This window comes from Cavia porcellus, unplaced genomic scaffold (genome assembly GCF_034190915.1).
Source record: "Cavia porcellus strain 051 isolate PalLab524CR breed Dunkin Hartley unplaced genomic scaffold, mCavPor4.1 scaffold_19, whole genome shotgun sequence".
Taxonomy (NCBI): domain Eukaryota; kingdom Metazoa; phylum Chordata; class Mammalia; order Rodentia; family Caviidae; genus Cavia; species Cavia porcellus.
The window spans coordinates 2,958,854-2,974,679 of record NW_026947502.1 but is presented as its reverse complement, the minus strand read 5'-3'; the positions used below and the strand labels follow the sequence as shown (position 1 = coordinate 2,974,679).

Below are 15,826 nucleotides of genomic sequence, written 5' to 3'. Positions count from 1 at the left end.
TATGACACTCCAAGCCATTATTTCCAACAGTGACAGAAACTAAAAGATCAGTTGTTGATAATAGGCCAAAACATCATGGAGGAATCTCAAAAGCTATGAGACACAAAAGTATATGTACTGTATGATTTATTCACATAAAATCTAGGAAAAGAAAAACTATTACCCACAGCTAGCTGGAGCTAGAGGGATAATTACAAAAGGGTACAGGGAAACTTGGAGATGATACAAATATTGTGTATGTTGATTGTCCTGGTGACTATATGTGTCAAAATTCATGAAACTATATACTTTAAAATGATGCATTTTTGCACATAAATTATGCCACAATAATTGGACAAAAAAAATCTTCGTATATGCTGACTCAACTAAAGCTGTATTGGAAATAGTGTAGGACAAACTCTGCCGAAAGGGAAACGTGTCCACGAGCTGAAAAGCTGGAGGCCAGGGCGGTATGGCTGTGCTTATTCTCCGGTGGAACCAGCTCAGAGCAGAGGAGCCCCCAGGCAGAGTAAAGATGAGGCTCTCAGGGTGAGCCACCGACCTAAAGAGGACTTGCTCAGCAACACAAGCCCTGACTGCAGCGGGAAGAGGGCAAAAGGAGGCTGTGTGTTTGGAAGAAAGGCCTCAAGGACAGCCTGGCCACCTGTGGCCGTTCCTTTTGTTGTGTGTCTGGCCCCGGACTCCCGTTGCCTAAATCCACAGTCACCAGCCACCCACCTAGCTGCTTTCTAAGGTAGCTGAGTCCTCAAGGGCAGTACATGGTTTTTGACCAATCGAAAGACTCTTCCTTCACACTAAGTATCAGAAGACCAGGGCTCGGGTAGTGATGCCGTGTGTGGGCTTGGGGCAGACAGCCCTGATCCCTTTTGCTCTTTGTAACTTGGGACACTGCTCGGAGATGAAGCAAGGGCTGCAACTGGACAGTCACTCATTAGGTGGCTCCCTAAAGCTGCATAGAAACCAGGAGGGCCTCTAACCTGGAAAGAACCAGACAAAAAGCACACGTGTGCTCCCTTGATTGGAGAAAGATGCTAACTCAAGCAGGCAGCACCGCTCACTGTGCAGAGCAAAGCACAAGTTGTGAGGGAGAAAATGAAAGTGGGTTTGTGGACAGCACAGAGGCTGCAGAGATCATGAGAAATGTGATGGGCCGAGGGAGGGCAGAGCCCAGGAGAGCTCAGCTGGCCACAGTCGGTGCAGTCCCCCGGCATAAGTAGTGGTGGAGACTGGGCAGGAGAGGGCACCAGTGGGAACCGGTAACAGGAGAGAGCTCTGCAGGCTGCTGGGGACAGAGCTGAGTACACAGTGGGCTGTCAAGGGGTTCCTCCATTGGACCAACCCCAAATGCCTTCTCTTGCCCTGAAACTCTAGCGTGATTAACAGCACTGTCTATTGGAAACACACAGCCTAAGCCCTGTCAGCACAGGCCTGACTCTCCAGCACCCAGCAGACCAGATTTTACAGTCCTCTCCCCTCAAACCAGAGCATGGCTCCCTCTCTCTGGGAAGGTGGTGGGACCCTGTAATTAGCTCCTTACTTATTGGAGATGCAAAATAACATGCATTAAGCATTCATCATCCTGGACGTTTTAATGATAAATCTTTAACAAACCCAGAAGGAAGACAGTACTATTTCCAGCGTGTTAAAGAATCGGAGGTTCAGAAAGGTTTAGTTAATTTTCCCCACATCCAAACTGCTGATGCAGGATTCAAGCTTTCTTCCAGTTACTACTTCACAGTAGATCATTTTTCTTTGGTTTTGTTTTTAAGCCAGAGTCTCCCTATGTAGTCCAGGCTGAACTCGGGACAATCTTCCTGCCTCAGCCTCCGGAGTGCTGGGATTACAGGTATGTGCCATCATGCCAGAGTCCAAGTAGATCTGAAATATAAGTCTGTAGTCTAGTTTTCCTGATTAAATTTTTCGGGGACTCCCTTTTGAATGTCGATGTGCTTTTTAGTGCTTTTGCCATTATATAACTATTTTGTACTTTTTCAAAACTTGTCTTAGTCTTTATCTACCAAATGCCATAGCTTTGGCAAATCTGCAACAGATTTTTTTCTTTTTCACTCTCAACGAACCCTTTCAGGATTTGCCTTTCGCTGGTGGTGCCATCTCTCTTTACTTGCTTAAAGTGATGCATGCCAGGTTTCCCCACCACGAAACAAATAAATGAGTGTTTTATACTTATTTAAGAAGAACAGAAATGTCTCAAGTTCAGGAGCCTGGACAGTCCTCGCTCAGGACTCTAGGAGGCTTGGCTGTCTGGTGGATGCTGTGTGCTGACTCCAAGATGGCGTCCTGTCACTGGGGTCTCTGTTGGGAGTGCTGTCCTCACATGGTGGAAGGTCGGATGCAAAGGGGGACAAATTCTCTTTCGATCCTTTTTACTTTTTATCTTATTATTTATTATTTTGGGGTTTTGGGGACAGGGTCTCACTATGCAATTCAGACTGGTCTTGAGTTCACTTTGTAGCTCAGGCTGCTCTTGAACTCCCGGTGGTCCTCCTGCCTCCAACTCCCAAGTGCTGGGTTTATAGGTGTGCACCAGCATGCCCAGCTTCAATCCTTTTTATAAGGGCATCTAATCCCACGACACAGCCACCTCAGACAGGCCCAACTCCCAGTACTGTTAGATTGGACATGAAGTTTAACATGGATTTTGGAGGGGAGAGAAGTTTCCAGCCAAGGCAGATCTTTGCATGGTACGCTGTCCTCTCCCAGGGGTAACAGCAGAGGAGGCCCAGAGTGAGAGGGCGTGAGGCTCGGCAACCTGCCTGTCTGCTGTCCTGGCTGACATGCGTGCAATGCAAAGTCTTAATACAATGTCAGTAGGGGGCTAAACTTAATTTAACTTCTAGACTGTTCTAGAATGTTCTGTGGTAATAAAGATTGGGCCACACTAAAAGCCCCCCTCTCAGGATGTTCTCCCTTATCCTCCATAAGTGATACCTCTCCAAGTCTATATGGTGCTGTCTCCACATCCCTCTGAAGTGGACTATTGCTCTTTATTTGCACCTTAGCACCAAAGTCCAAGCATTTATATCCTCTTAGCCGGAACTCCAACACAGCCCCCCTCTTCCTGCGTTGTGCCCGGCAGTCCATTCTCCACAGAGCAGCTAGAACAGGCTCACAAAAACTCCCCAAGCAAGCACAAGGGCCACGCTGACATGGGAACTTCCTGGCCTTAAGTGTCATTTAAGAATATCTTCCCACAAACATGGCCAGTTTTCTGGTTTCCTTTTATCTTATTTAAAACCCCTTTATAACACTGAGATGAACCTTAGCAACAAAGAATAAGCTAAGTGTCAAACAATTGGGTACTGACTGATGTGCCATGTGATCACTGAGTTCCCCCCCTGGGTTGAGTGGAGTTAACAGAATCTGATACGTCTCTTTTGGGGGGGTGAGAGTGGGGCTGGAGTTACTGGGAATCAAACTCAGGACCGAATGCTTGCCAGGCAGGCACTGCACCACTGAGCTCAATCTGAGTTGGCTGCATGGTCACATAAATCTTGGGAAAATTTGGAGCACATGTTGGGTAGTTGAAGTTGCCCTAGTAGGGCTGTATTTTAAAGGGAAAATGACACAGAGAAGACTTTCTACATACTTCACAGATAGAGTATTAGAGCTACTTGAAAAGTATTATATTCTAGATAGGCTGATCTTCAATCAGCAAATGGGACTGCTTGCTTGACTGGTCTGGGGTGAGCCAGAGAGCAGAGTACACAGACGTCTCCAGGCTGCAGGGGCGAGGGCTTTGGAGACCTTCTTCTGCTTGTCGGTGTCGCCCTGAGTTCTTTCTCCTCACGCTGGTAACTGAGATCTTTCCCAGGGCCTCTTGCAGTAGCCTCCCCTGGGCTCAAAGCCTTTTGTTGGAGAAGGATGAGGTAAACATAAGCTAAACCTGAAGTCTGACCAATTATGAAAACAACTCTTTGGCAGTGGAAATAGACACAAAAGTTTACACAAATCCTCTGTTTTACAGGTGCTGACTCCTCTGAACCTGTTTCATCTGAAGTTATTGTTTTGAACCTTTCTCAGAATAAATTGCCAGGTGTGATTTTCTAGGGAGGAAAGTGTCTTCCTGAAGATGAGTATCTGTGCTGTGGAGATAAAGCAGGCGATTTCTTGCTGTAAGTGTCCTCTGGCTTTCCTGCTTTCATGTCTGCCTTTCATGTTACTGTCTGGAGCCTCAGAGAACCGTGGTCTTCCTCCTCCTCCTTCTCAGCCTCCTCCTCCTCCTCCTCTTCCTCTTCTTCCTTGTCCTTTTCCTCCTCTTTCCTTGAAAAATAAAGCAGTAAAGCTACAACGTCCATTGCGGGAGGCCTGCGAACAAATGGATTAGAAAATAAATTAATCCAAATAATGACCAGTTAGATTTTCTCACAGTGGACAAGGAACTCTGCTGCTCTTAAAGGAGACCAAGATGTTTCAAATGATTGGAACGCCCTTTACAGTTGGGTGACCGTGATTTCAGGGGTGAGTAGTGTGGGCAGACAGACAAAAGGGGATGGTACCCCAAATGTGTCAGGGTAAACATTGGGCTTGGAAGCTGGGAAGGTGCCCAACACTCCTTTCTCTGTGCAGAGGAGCTGGGTGCAGTATCACGCCATCAGTGCCCCTCCACACGAGGCTACCGTGAGAACCCTGAGTTCAGTTAGGGAGCGCGAATGATGGGCAAAAAGAAACATATTAAATTTGAAAACAACTTCTGATTTTTTCTGAATATTCTTGAGGTCATTTCATAACTTTTTTTTCCCGGATGTTGGGAATTGAACTCAGGATCTTCCGCTTGCCAGGCAGGCACTGTGCCGCTGAGCTGTATTCCCACCCTAAGGCCATTTCAAAAATCACCCAAAATAGTGAATACTATCAACCTGTCAGACAGAGAGACACTTACCTGTGTAGGAGAAAGTGCCAAAGCCCATCCACGCTGCCCTTTTCAAATATTTACTGTGTGCTTACTGAGGACTGAGTATCATTAGCCTCGGTGATCTTGTGATTTTCATGTTACTCTAACAAACCCAGTACATTACTCATGGTGTATTTTTGGATGAATAAAATCAATTTGAATCACAAAGAAGACACAGATTATAAGAACATACCACAGAATATTAATTATGCTTCTTTGGACAACTGGATCATGGTGATTCTTGATTTTATGATATTTTAAAAATAGAAATGCTACAACTCAGTTTATGTCTAACTCAAGCTACTAGGAAAAGGTCCTCCTAATGATGAATTGGCAAGGACAGCATTTTATTTGTTGCCATAACTGCACAAAACTTTACAGACTAGTAATTTACTGTACTTACCACTAGAAGCTGACTGATCTCCAGATTTCTACTTCTTAGGAATACTCCCCACTTAAACCCTTAGAGGTCTTTGTAGCTGTGCAATACACAGCCGCTTGGGAGGCCAATTTGGGTCAATTCCCACATTATGCAAATGCCAACATTTAACCTGTTTAGATATACTTAGCATATGCAAAGAGGCTTTATGTCCATTTGAACACCAAGTTATGACAATCTAAATGTTTGCGTCCCTTCCAAATTTGTATTTTAAACGAAGCTCCCAAAATAATGGTAGTAAAAAGCAGGGTCTTTGGGGGACGGTTAAGTCATGAAGGTGGGAGGAGAAAGAGGCCCTCAGACCATGTGGGGACACAATGAAAAGGCTCTGATGGTGGACCAGGAGCGGGGCCTGCATGAGACACCAGATCTGCCAGCATCTCCATGGGGGGGGGGGTCCTAACCTCCACACTTGTGAGAGATAAATTCCCGTCGTCTATAAGCCACTGGTTTGGTTATTATAAACAGTCTGAATGGACTGAAACACTGATCTTTCGGTTTTCCACCAGAAAACTACGTCCAGCTATTGCATGAATCTCTTTTTCTTGAGCCAAGCTTAGCCAGGGTATGAACTCTAGGTAATCCCTAATGTAGCACAGCGCACACACGTATCTGCTGGGCATGCTGGAGGCGTCAGTGAATATCACTAGGGCTGAATCACTGTGGAGCGATGGCCAAGGACTTACCTCTACAAGTACTGATCACATCATCCACGTATTTTTGGATTACACATAAATGTTTCCATTTTTAAAAAACATTTTTATCCTAAAATACTTGCAGAGCTTGAAAGCAAAAGCATAACAAAGATGAATTTCCTATTTGGTGAATTAGGAGTAGCTCCAGATTACTGCAGAGAAAATGTGAGTAGAATTGTTCTAAACGAAATTTGATGTTGTCCTGAGGTATGCAAGTACCCCAGAAATGCATGACAATCTGGGAATTATCCATAGTCTGAGACAGCCTACTTCACCGTTACTAGAAAATTCAAAGTACAAAGTATATGGGTATTATTGCCTCTTTCCTTGCAGGTAACCAGTGGGAAATACCATTTTTGAATGTGGACCTGCTAACGGATACCTCTAAATTGTGTTTTGATTATCCCAGCACTGATTTTCTTCATCTGTTTGCTAAACAGGCTGATACTGCCGTGCATAGTTTCCATTGCCCCATAATTTCTCTCACACACTCTGGCACGTTCCTTTCAGAACTGCTACACGTGATACCAACTGAACACTTTAGCATGTCGTTTGTTCTCAACATGGATGGTAAATTCAGAGGGAGAAAAGTGTAAAAATATGATCAAAAGAGAGAAAACAAACTGCAGGAGAATAGGCAGGGTGAGGACTAGAACCGGATTTGGTAAATGTTTTGGAGGTGACTTAACCCTCTCTGAACTCATGTGGCCTCCGTGTCTAGGCTTATCGGAGTGGCCTCCTAGACAAAGAGAAGGACTCTGGGAAGTAACGTATGTCATTGAGTTAGCCACCAACAGGGACTGAGAGGTGGGCACTGCTATACAAACAAGGGGGACAACAGCTGTCCCTATGCCATGATGCGGGCACTGAGCGCCAGCAGACCCATGTGATCCAGGATGCCACGCCCAGGTGGCCCTGCTTGGCTGTCAGCTTGCCACATGCCTGTGCTGGTCACTGCACAAGGCCTGTCTGGGCACTAACGACTCAGAACTGTGTGTCTGGCTCACTGAAGTTCAGGAGACTGCGGTGAGCATCTACATGACGTCCTGAGGGGCTGTGACAGAGCGCAAGTGAGAAGGCGAGGGGACAATGCTACTGTGCCCCCACAGCCGATATCCCTGCAATCTGTCCCCTGGTCCCACCTCCACAGCCAGAGCCCCTCACTTCCTGCACCCAGTCCTTGTGACATTCCCCAATCATTCCTCTTACTGCAGCCATGATCGTCTTATCCAAATGCCGACGGCGACGTGGATGTGCTCACTTGCACATGACCAACGCGTTCCTTTAACTTCAGGACAGAATCCAAGGTCCCTCCTGTGGTCCAGGAAGTCCTCAGGGTCCCACACTTCTGCACACCTGCCTGCATCCCTCCCGCACGGGACCCTCTCCTACTACGCACCCCCTTCTCTCTGGCTCCTTCAAGACACACTGCCAAGCTTCCTGCGGGCCACAGCACACACAGTGCGCGGGGCTGGCCTGCTCTCTCTCCACCCAGCGCTGCCCTTCTTCCACATCTGCATTCAGGCATCACTTTCTCAGCACAGCCATCCATAATCTTTGGTCTTGACCCCTTGGTTATTCACTGTCTGTCATAGAATTACGTTCTCCTTGTCCTGCTACTTACTCAAGCTGGTTATAAGGTATTAGACGACTACACTGGGGAGGCTACAGATCACACCCCAGGACACAAACCCGCCAGAGCAGGAACTGGTTTTGAATCACACAGTCCATCCTTAGATCCTAGCACAGGACACAATGTACAGTATGTATTTAATACACGTTTCATTATCTCAGTGCAGGCACACTTGTCACACAACTGCCACAACCGACTGTGACAAGTAGCCTTCCCCTTTTTTCCCTTTTGTTTCTTTTTGACATTTTACTTCCAAAGAGTTGACTTTGTGAAAAACTAAACAAATGTTTTCTTTTTAGAGAAAGAACTCTCTTTAGTGAATGCATAGAATACGGATTAGAAAGAGATACGGTGGTTTTATTTTTTTTTGACCTCTCGAATTTATAGCAATTTCTGATAATTTTCAGCTGTTATATTGGTGGGCTAAGAATACTTGGCCATTCCAGATCATAAAGTTTCAAAACGGGCCCAGGTCAGAAGCCAGAATGTGTAATTGCGCATTCCCCTTATTGAAGTCGCCCAGAGCCAATTATTCACTGTGCCAGACTCATCCAAACACGTTACTAGCCAATGGTTTCCAAGGTCCTGCTGCCCAGACAGCCAGATTCCCTGGTGCTCGAGCTCCAGGACTGTGCAGACTGTAGGAATGGAGAGAGACCACAAGGCTTAAAGGCAGAGTTGGCCACAACCAATTATCATTAGAAATAGTCTCCCTTCATGTTAATATACAAGAAAGACTCCTGGGGAATCTCAGATTAGAACCTGTCTAGAAAATGTGTACATTCACAGAGCCAATATTTCTGTATTAGGATTGGTTACATTTGAGGAGGTGGGAGTGAGTCAGGAGCCTGTCTTTTGATTAATCAGGTTGGAAACTCAGACAGACACAGTAAACTGTCCCAGTTCTAAGAGCAAGACATGGCAGAGCCAAGCCAAAGGGGATCTAATTATAGCCAGTTTAGTTCTTTTTTTTTTTTAAGTTAAATCTGCGATTACAAAAGGGTTTTATGAGATGTGGTGTGGGGTCATCAGCATTGAAATCACTCCAGAGGGTTTGCAGGAGTCATCCTGACTCAGAACCTCCTGGGAATGGGACCTAGACATTTTCAACATGTTCAACAGCCCTACTGAGCACTAGTGTCCACTAACGTGAGACTCAAAAAGCTGATTAACGTCCTGCCTTAAAATCTCATATCTTTTGCAATTTTACTCTAAAAATTTAAGACAAGGAAAAAGAAGGACTGTCTTAAATCTTCCAGTTGAAGTCATTGGGGTGGGTGGAGAGACAGAGAAAAAAGCTGGAGGTCATTGAATACATATTAGTTTATCTTATGACCATGAAAATGTGTGTGTTGGCCTAGGGATTTAGCTCAGTGGTATAAGTATCTGCCTGGTAAGTTCAAGGTCATGAGTTTGATCCCCGATACCAAAAAAAAAAAAAAAAAAAAAAAAACCCAAAAAGAAACAAACAAAAAACCGAAAAAGTGTGTGTGTGTGTTAGCATTGTTAATTTTGTCATTGCAATCCTGAGATGATCATTCAGTACGGATATCCTCAAACCATCTCTCCTGGTTTGCCAGTGGTGGAATTTCTGGGCTAATGAGCATGTAAACTTTAAAGACTTTTTAAAAATGAGGCAAAATGCCTTCAGGAAAATGTGTATCCTTTCCAACACCGGGTATCATTACCTTTTGTCTGTCAACTTGGCAAAGTGTTTTTTTAACTTGTATTTTAAACCTTTAGTTGTTTATGTTGCTCAAATAGTAAACGTTTTTATTCATTTGCTGTCAGCTTTAACTTATTCTATAAACCCACAGTGCTATTACCTACCACTTATTTTTAAGTGGTTTTGGAAAAAGCTTGTAATATTAAGGATACTGGTCCTTTATGATCTGTGTTGCAAATCCGTGTTTTGGTGCGTCATTTGCTGTTTGATCTTACAATGTTTTTGCCCTTTGTGATAGAGGTTTAAAAATGTTATGTAGCTCATCTATCACTTTTATCTTTATGCTTTCACCAGGTCCAGGTTGCCTCCAGTTCCGGAAAATCCACCCCGGATCCCTAAAGTCAGAGTCCCGAGGAGACCTAGGAAACTCTGCCTGCTCAGCAGCCAGCTCCAGTTGCAAAACCCACACGTGGACAGGCTGGAGCAAAGGCTTAGAGTCCGCCTGAGGCTCGCGGGGTCAGGCTGGGGGAGAAGCGACCAGCCACGGGGCGAGGCCGCCGGGACCGCCAGGGTGCAGTGGGGTCAGGTGGGTGCGTGGGCCAGGCATGGGGACTGACCCCGGGGGTGAGGTGCAGAGCAGAGCTGAAGCCCAGGGCCCCGCGTGCGGGGCCCTGAGTTTGACCCGAGCACCACAAACAAAAGAAGAAAAAGAAAGAAAGGAGGAAGAGAAAAGAATGGGCCTCAGGAGGAGCATTCTGTCACGGAGGTCACACCAAGAAGGCAGGGATGGGGACGCACAGCGCTCCGTGTCTGGGTGTCTGCATCGCAGTGTGAACAGCTGCACACCGTGGTTGACCTGCTTGTTACCTCTGCACGTCTTTGTGTGGCATATGGATGGTACCAAAGCGAAAACTGGGGTGAAGGCGGGGCATGGTGCTGCCCTGCATAAACCCAGTTCTCTGGGAGGCTGCCGGGAGGGGGGGTCCTCAATTTTAAGCCTATTCTTATTAATTTAGTGAGATCCTGTCCAAAAATAAAATATAAAAAGGATGTAGCTCAGCGTGAAGGCCCTGTGTTCAGCCCTCAGTGCCGCAGTAAACATAGACATGAGTAAGTAAAACCAGACGTACCCCTGCACTGTGGGTCACATTATATTTCTCCTGGGCCGCAGGGCTCCCGGGCAGTGGGAGGCCCTGGATCTGCCTTCCACTCTCAGTTGTGTCACTGATTTGAGCTGGACTCTGGAGCTCTCCCTGCATTTCCGTGGCAACCCGAGGGACGTCAGGCTTCTATCCCTGGTGAGCCAAGTCTTTGTTCTGCTGGCCGCCTTTTCCCCAGCCGCCTTGGGAAGCTGTTGGCTGGAGGCTTCTAACTGTGTTCTGAAGACACTGTGGCATCTTGGGACACATGGGGAGGTGGTGGCTTCTGAGTGCCCACCAGAGAGACGCATCCAGGAGATTGGAGAGCCTTTATTTGTGGAGAGCCAGTGCGCAGCCCGCCCCCACCCTGGAACCCTCCAGCTGCTGGAACCTGCTCCCCAGGAGGCCTTGGCTGCACAGTGTCCTGGTCTGGGATCTTGCAGGGTGACCCAGGGGCCTTCCTGGGATTCTCCACAGCCTCTGAGGTCAGAGGCTCAAGTGGGGCCAGGGAAGGAGCCACTCTTGCTCTGTCCAGAGGTGTCATGTGAGTTATCGCTAAGTGTCTTCTCTCTAGGTTAGTACTGGGGCGTCAGAAAACTGAACCCCATGTGGGGACTCACAAGTATCCTTCCAATACCCTGGTGGGCTGGGGCAAGAGGACCAGGTCTGAGCTTGGCCCACACAATTGTGTCAAATTAAGGAATTTTAAAAGGCGCTGGGAATGCACCCTGGCTGCAGAGTCCCAGGCTTCCGGGTGTGCGGTGCTCAGGCAGCACCCTTGTCCCTGACCGCACACGGGAAAAGCTTTCTTCTTAGGGTTTTGAGATGGGGTCTCACTAAGTAGTCTGGGCTGGTCTTGAACTCAGGGCACTCCTGCCTCAGCCTCTCCAGTGTTAGGATAACATCTGTGTGTTACCACCCCAACTTGCTTCCCAAATCTTTTCAACAGAAATCAGTTCAAAAAGTTGTGTGTGCGGGGACATTCACTAAGCTCCAGACAGTCAAAAGGCACTTAAATATTTACCGGTATAAAAAGCACGAGCTGAAAAGGGAATATATAAGGCTGAATTTGGCACAGTCTTTGACCCTGAGAGTGCAGAGGCACTCGGGCAGTCTAGTGGGTACTGGGCATGAGCAGGTTTGTAAAAGAAATGTTGCATGCATAAGCTCAGGGAGGTCCTGGGGACCACCTGCGCTGTGGTTACGGGAAGGGCGGGCACTATGGGCTGTGGGGAGCAGAGGCCGAGTGGGTGAGGTCCCCTGGGCCAGTGAGGGCCACCGACCCAGCCACAGCCCTGCAGCCCTGGCTCTGGAATAAGTTTTCAACTTTTTTTTCTTTCTTTCTTTCTTTCTTTCTTTCTTTCTTTCTTTCTTTCTTTCTCTCTCTCTTTCTTTCTCTTTCTTTCTCTTTCTTTCTTTCTTTCTTTCTTTCTTTCTTTCTTTCTCTCTTTCTCTTTCTCAAGGTACAAAGGTTGAGTCCAGGGTCTTTACAATGAGCTATACCCCTAGGCCTTTTTAATTTTTTATTTCAAGACAGGGTCTCACGCAGGGAAAGAAGTCTCAAAGTGATCGGGCCAGTTACTGTGCCACCAAGATCCTGAGAAACGCTGCAAGAAAAACACCCTGTGGTGAAGCTCGTAGGACGTGGGATTGTGTCCAGGTGAGAATCTACAAGGCACTGATAAACTCACTTTTCCAAAATTGGTTAGCAGATCATTTCTGCACTATTTAGCCAACAGTCAAGGTTGAAATCACCTTTGCTGATATGTGAGTCAACTATTTTACTAAATCAGTTTAATTGGTTGTTTAAAAATAAAAAGGATTAGCCAGGCCCAGTGTCTATGCCTCTGATTTGAGCAATGTGGATACTGAGGCAGGAAGGGAGCTCAAGGCCAGCCCAGGCCTGAGGATGCAGATTAGCGCTCTGCAGGCTCAAACACTAGGGCCTTAGCAAGCCAAACAAGACAAAAACGGTCACAGTCACCCAGAATAGAAGTACACAAAATAACCCAAAACACCTGTGAAACTTAGAATTTAGGGACAAATTCTAAGTTTTATAGGCCCAGAGGCACATGTTGGTGTCGAGCCTGTGACCCCTCAAAGCCTCACACAGTCACAGGTGGGGCTTTCCAGAGGTGGCTGGGTCCAGAGTGTGTGCTGCTGGGATCAGGGATGTATGATTACTACCTCAGTCCACGGATTGGTTCTGCTTAGTTCCAGTTAGGGTTAGAGTGTGAGTGCTGCATGCTGGGAGCCTGCATGACATAGAGGGGACAGAAGGAGGGTGAATGTGCTCTCCCCTGCCTGCCTGCCATGGCAGATTCTCCTCTGTGAGGCCCCTCTGCTGCGCCACCCTGCCTGGGAGCTGGTGGCCGTGGACTGAAGCCTCTGCACACTGGGAGCCAAAGAAACCTTTTCTCCCTTAACTTGGAGGTGCTGGGTATTTTGTCTCAGCAACAAGAGAAGTAACTGAACAGGTGGTAATCACACTGGCTGACGGCTAGCTCACACCTACAGATTGGCAAAGACTGGCCTGAGTGACTTTATTGGGTAGGGATAATCTTGTGTGAAAATCAGAATATACAAAATATTGCAAAGAGACCGCCAGACACAATACGCAAGCCGGCAATGGGTGGGACCTTAATATGTTAATAGTGGAAGATGCCTATGCATGTAGAGAAGCTCAAAAGGAGTTTAATCCAGCACTTTTCGCTCAAATTCAAACAGCAGCTACTCGAGCATAGAGAAAGATGCCTGCAAAAGATAATAAGAGCTCCTGTCTCGCTAGCATTAAGCAAGGCCCAGATGAACCCTTTTCAGAATTTGTTGATCGTTTGATTACTGCTGCTAACAGAATCTTTGGCCACGCTCTGCAGGCACTGATTTTATTAAACAGCTAGCTTTCGAAAATGCCAACACCGCCTGCCAGGCCACTATCAGACGTCATAAAAATAAAACAGACCTAACAGGATATATACACCTTTGCTGTGACATTGGAACTGCTTGTCAGCAAGGCTTTGCTATGGCTGCTGCCTTGCAAGGGTTTACAGTTAAACAGTTCTTATCTCAAAAGCACAAACAAAACTGTTTTACCTGTAGAGAGACTGGTCATTTTATAAAAAAGACTCCAGGGATAGAGATTCCAATGTGAATTACTTTGACTCATTTAACTGATCAGAGTGATATTGTTCTGGTCTCTTGAGTTTAATTTCAGCATATATAAGGATGGGGACAGCTGCTGAGAAAAAAATGAGAGATACCACATTGGTTGTTACTGTCTTCCCCAATGTCAGATCTTCAAAACCTGAGGAGCCTTCATCATGCTGTGGTGGTTTGACTAGGTCTATAATATGCAGTGTGTATTTAATGTGCATAAAGAGGGGGACACCTAAAAATATTCTATCTCATGCCTTTTTCACCCTTAATTTTTAAAATTTTGATGCTTCTGGACACTTAATAGCCATGCATTTTTGGCATACGGAAACACAAAAGCAATTTGCTTCTGTACTATGGAGAGACCCCCTGGCTAACTTATGGTATGGCCTTGACCCCATTCTCGTATGGGGACGTGGTTCAGTGTGCATATACTCCCGCCAAGACAAAGAGGCTACATGGCTCCCCGAATGCCTTGTTAGGCAAATTAATGAGTCAAATAATAATAACCCCCAAAATGCCCAGGAGTGAACACATACCCTGAGGCAACTTCTTGTGCTTCCTTACAGAAAATGCCAAACCGATGGATTACTTGGTGCCTTCTCGAGATCCTACGTGGACCACCCTTGACCAATGGTGGATTTGGACCTCCCATCACAAATGGCCTCTAACCCCTTCTCCATGCTCTGGGGAGCGCTCTTCCCCTACCTAGCGCCCCTCCTGGGGCCCCTAGCTGCCCTGTTGCTTCTCCTCTCTGTGGGTCCTTGTATTTTTCAGAGGATTATGGTGATCATTCATAACCAGATACACGCGTTTATGACAAAGCCCATTCAGCTACACTATCACTAGCTAGAAATGGCAAATTAAGAAACCTACAGGGAACAAGTGGCCCATATGACAATGTGGCCTAACTGCCCCAAGGCAATGGACAGGCAGCCGGAGACGGGCAACTAGGACATACATATTACACCACCAGCCACCTAACACAGGCACAGGACCAACTGCTGTCCTGTAAGCCCATGACGGGTAAGGCCCGGTTGGGTTCATGTAATTAGGTCCTTGACCTAAGAGAGGTGCTGTCCTCACACAGCCTGCCATACTCCTGACTAAAAAATATAGAAAGGGAGGAGATGTAGGGAGCGGCGCGACAGCCCCGCTCCTGTTTCTCCACCTCTCCCTCCTATGGGCACATAGTGCGCCTGCCTACATTAACCATAATCCTCTCCTACTTACGTCACGTACAGGGACGTGACGATGACCCTTCAGAGATCACCCCATAGCCTCTTCTTGTCCCATCGGCCCACCCTTGCCCTATAAAAGCAGCGACCACTTTATTAATAAATGAGACTTGATTGGACTCCCTCGACTTGTCTCCGTCTCTCTGTCTCGGGCCCTGTTTGTGTTAATCCCCGTTCCTTCTCCAGGAAACTGCCCTGCAGATCTGCACTGACCCGCGGGCCGGGTCAGCTGAATCCAGTTTGTGCTTGATTCATGGTCAGAGCTGGGATTAAGGGTGTGAGTGCCACACCCACCCTAGGCTGGCAGCCCGCACACAGCGTAAGGGCCAGGAAGAGGTTTGTTTCTCTCCCTTACTGCTTGTGCTGTCTTCTGCCTGGTGAACTGTTTCTCCTCTGTGACGCCACCCTGCCTTGGAGCCAACTGATGTGGACCAAAACCTCTACAGAGCCATGAGCTAGATAAACCTCTCCTCCTTTCACTCTGAGTGTCGGGTATTTTGTCCCAGCAAGGAGAAAGTGACCAACGCACACCTTTAGCATACATTAGCACTAGGATTACCAGTTATTCCAAGTCGCAGAAGAGTGAGGGACCAGAGACTCCCTCAGAGATTGACAGGCAGCAGAGGGGACTGAGGCTTCTCTCAGGCCTGCCAGCTGCAGCCACAGGGGGTGAGCTCCTCCTCCTGAGGCCACAGCCTCATCCTCCTCCATGCTCCCACTGCCATCCCGCTGAGAGGCTGCCCTGGCGTGTATCTGCTCCTGTGTTTACACTGTGCCAGGGCTCACGTGCTGGTGACACTGAGGTGGAAGAAGCTTTGAGCAGTGATCTGTGACAAGGTCTGGTACCCAGTCAGGTCCGGGAGAGGGGGTTGTGACAAATCCGTTCTCTGATCCGGAGCCCTCAGGCCTCCTGGCTGTTGCTCTCTCCCACATGTTTTGTAGTAAAGCTCT

The 15,826-nt window shown here is 47.2% G+C and overlaps 1 long non-coding RNA gene across 1 annotated transcript; it reads left to right on the top strand.

The window, feature by feature from the left end:
• The first annotated feature begins 11,647 nt into the window (after positions 1-11,647).
• On the top strand, positions 11,648-14,994 carry LOC106026411 (uncharacterized). The gene is made up of 2 exons (XR_010041016.1): positions 11,648-12,144; positions 14,207-14,994. It is a non-coding gene; the product is annotated as an uncharacterized LOC106026411 (long non-coding RNA).
• The last annotated feature ends 832 nt before the right edge of the window (positions 14,995-15,826 follow it).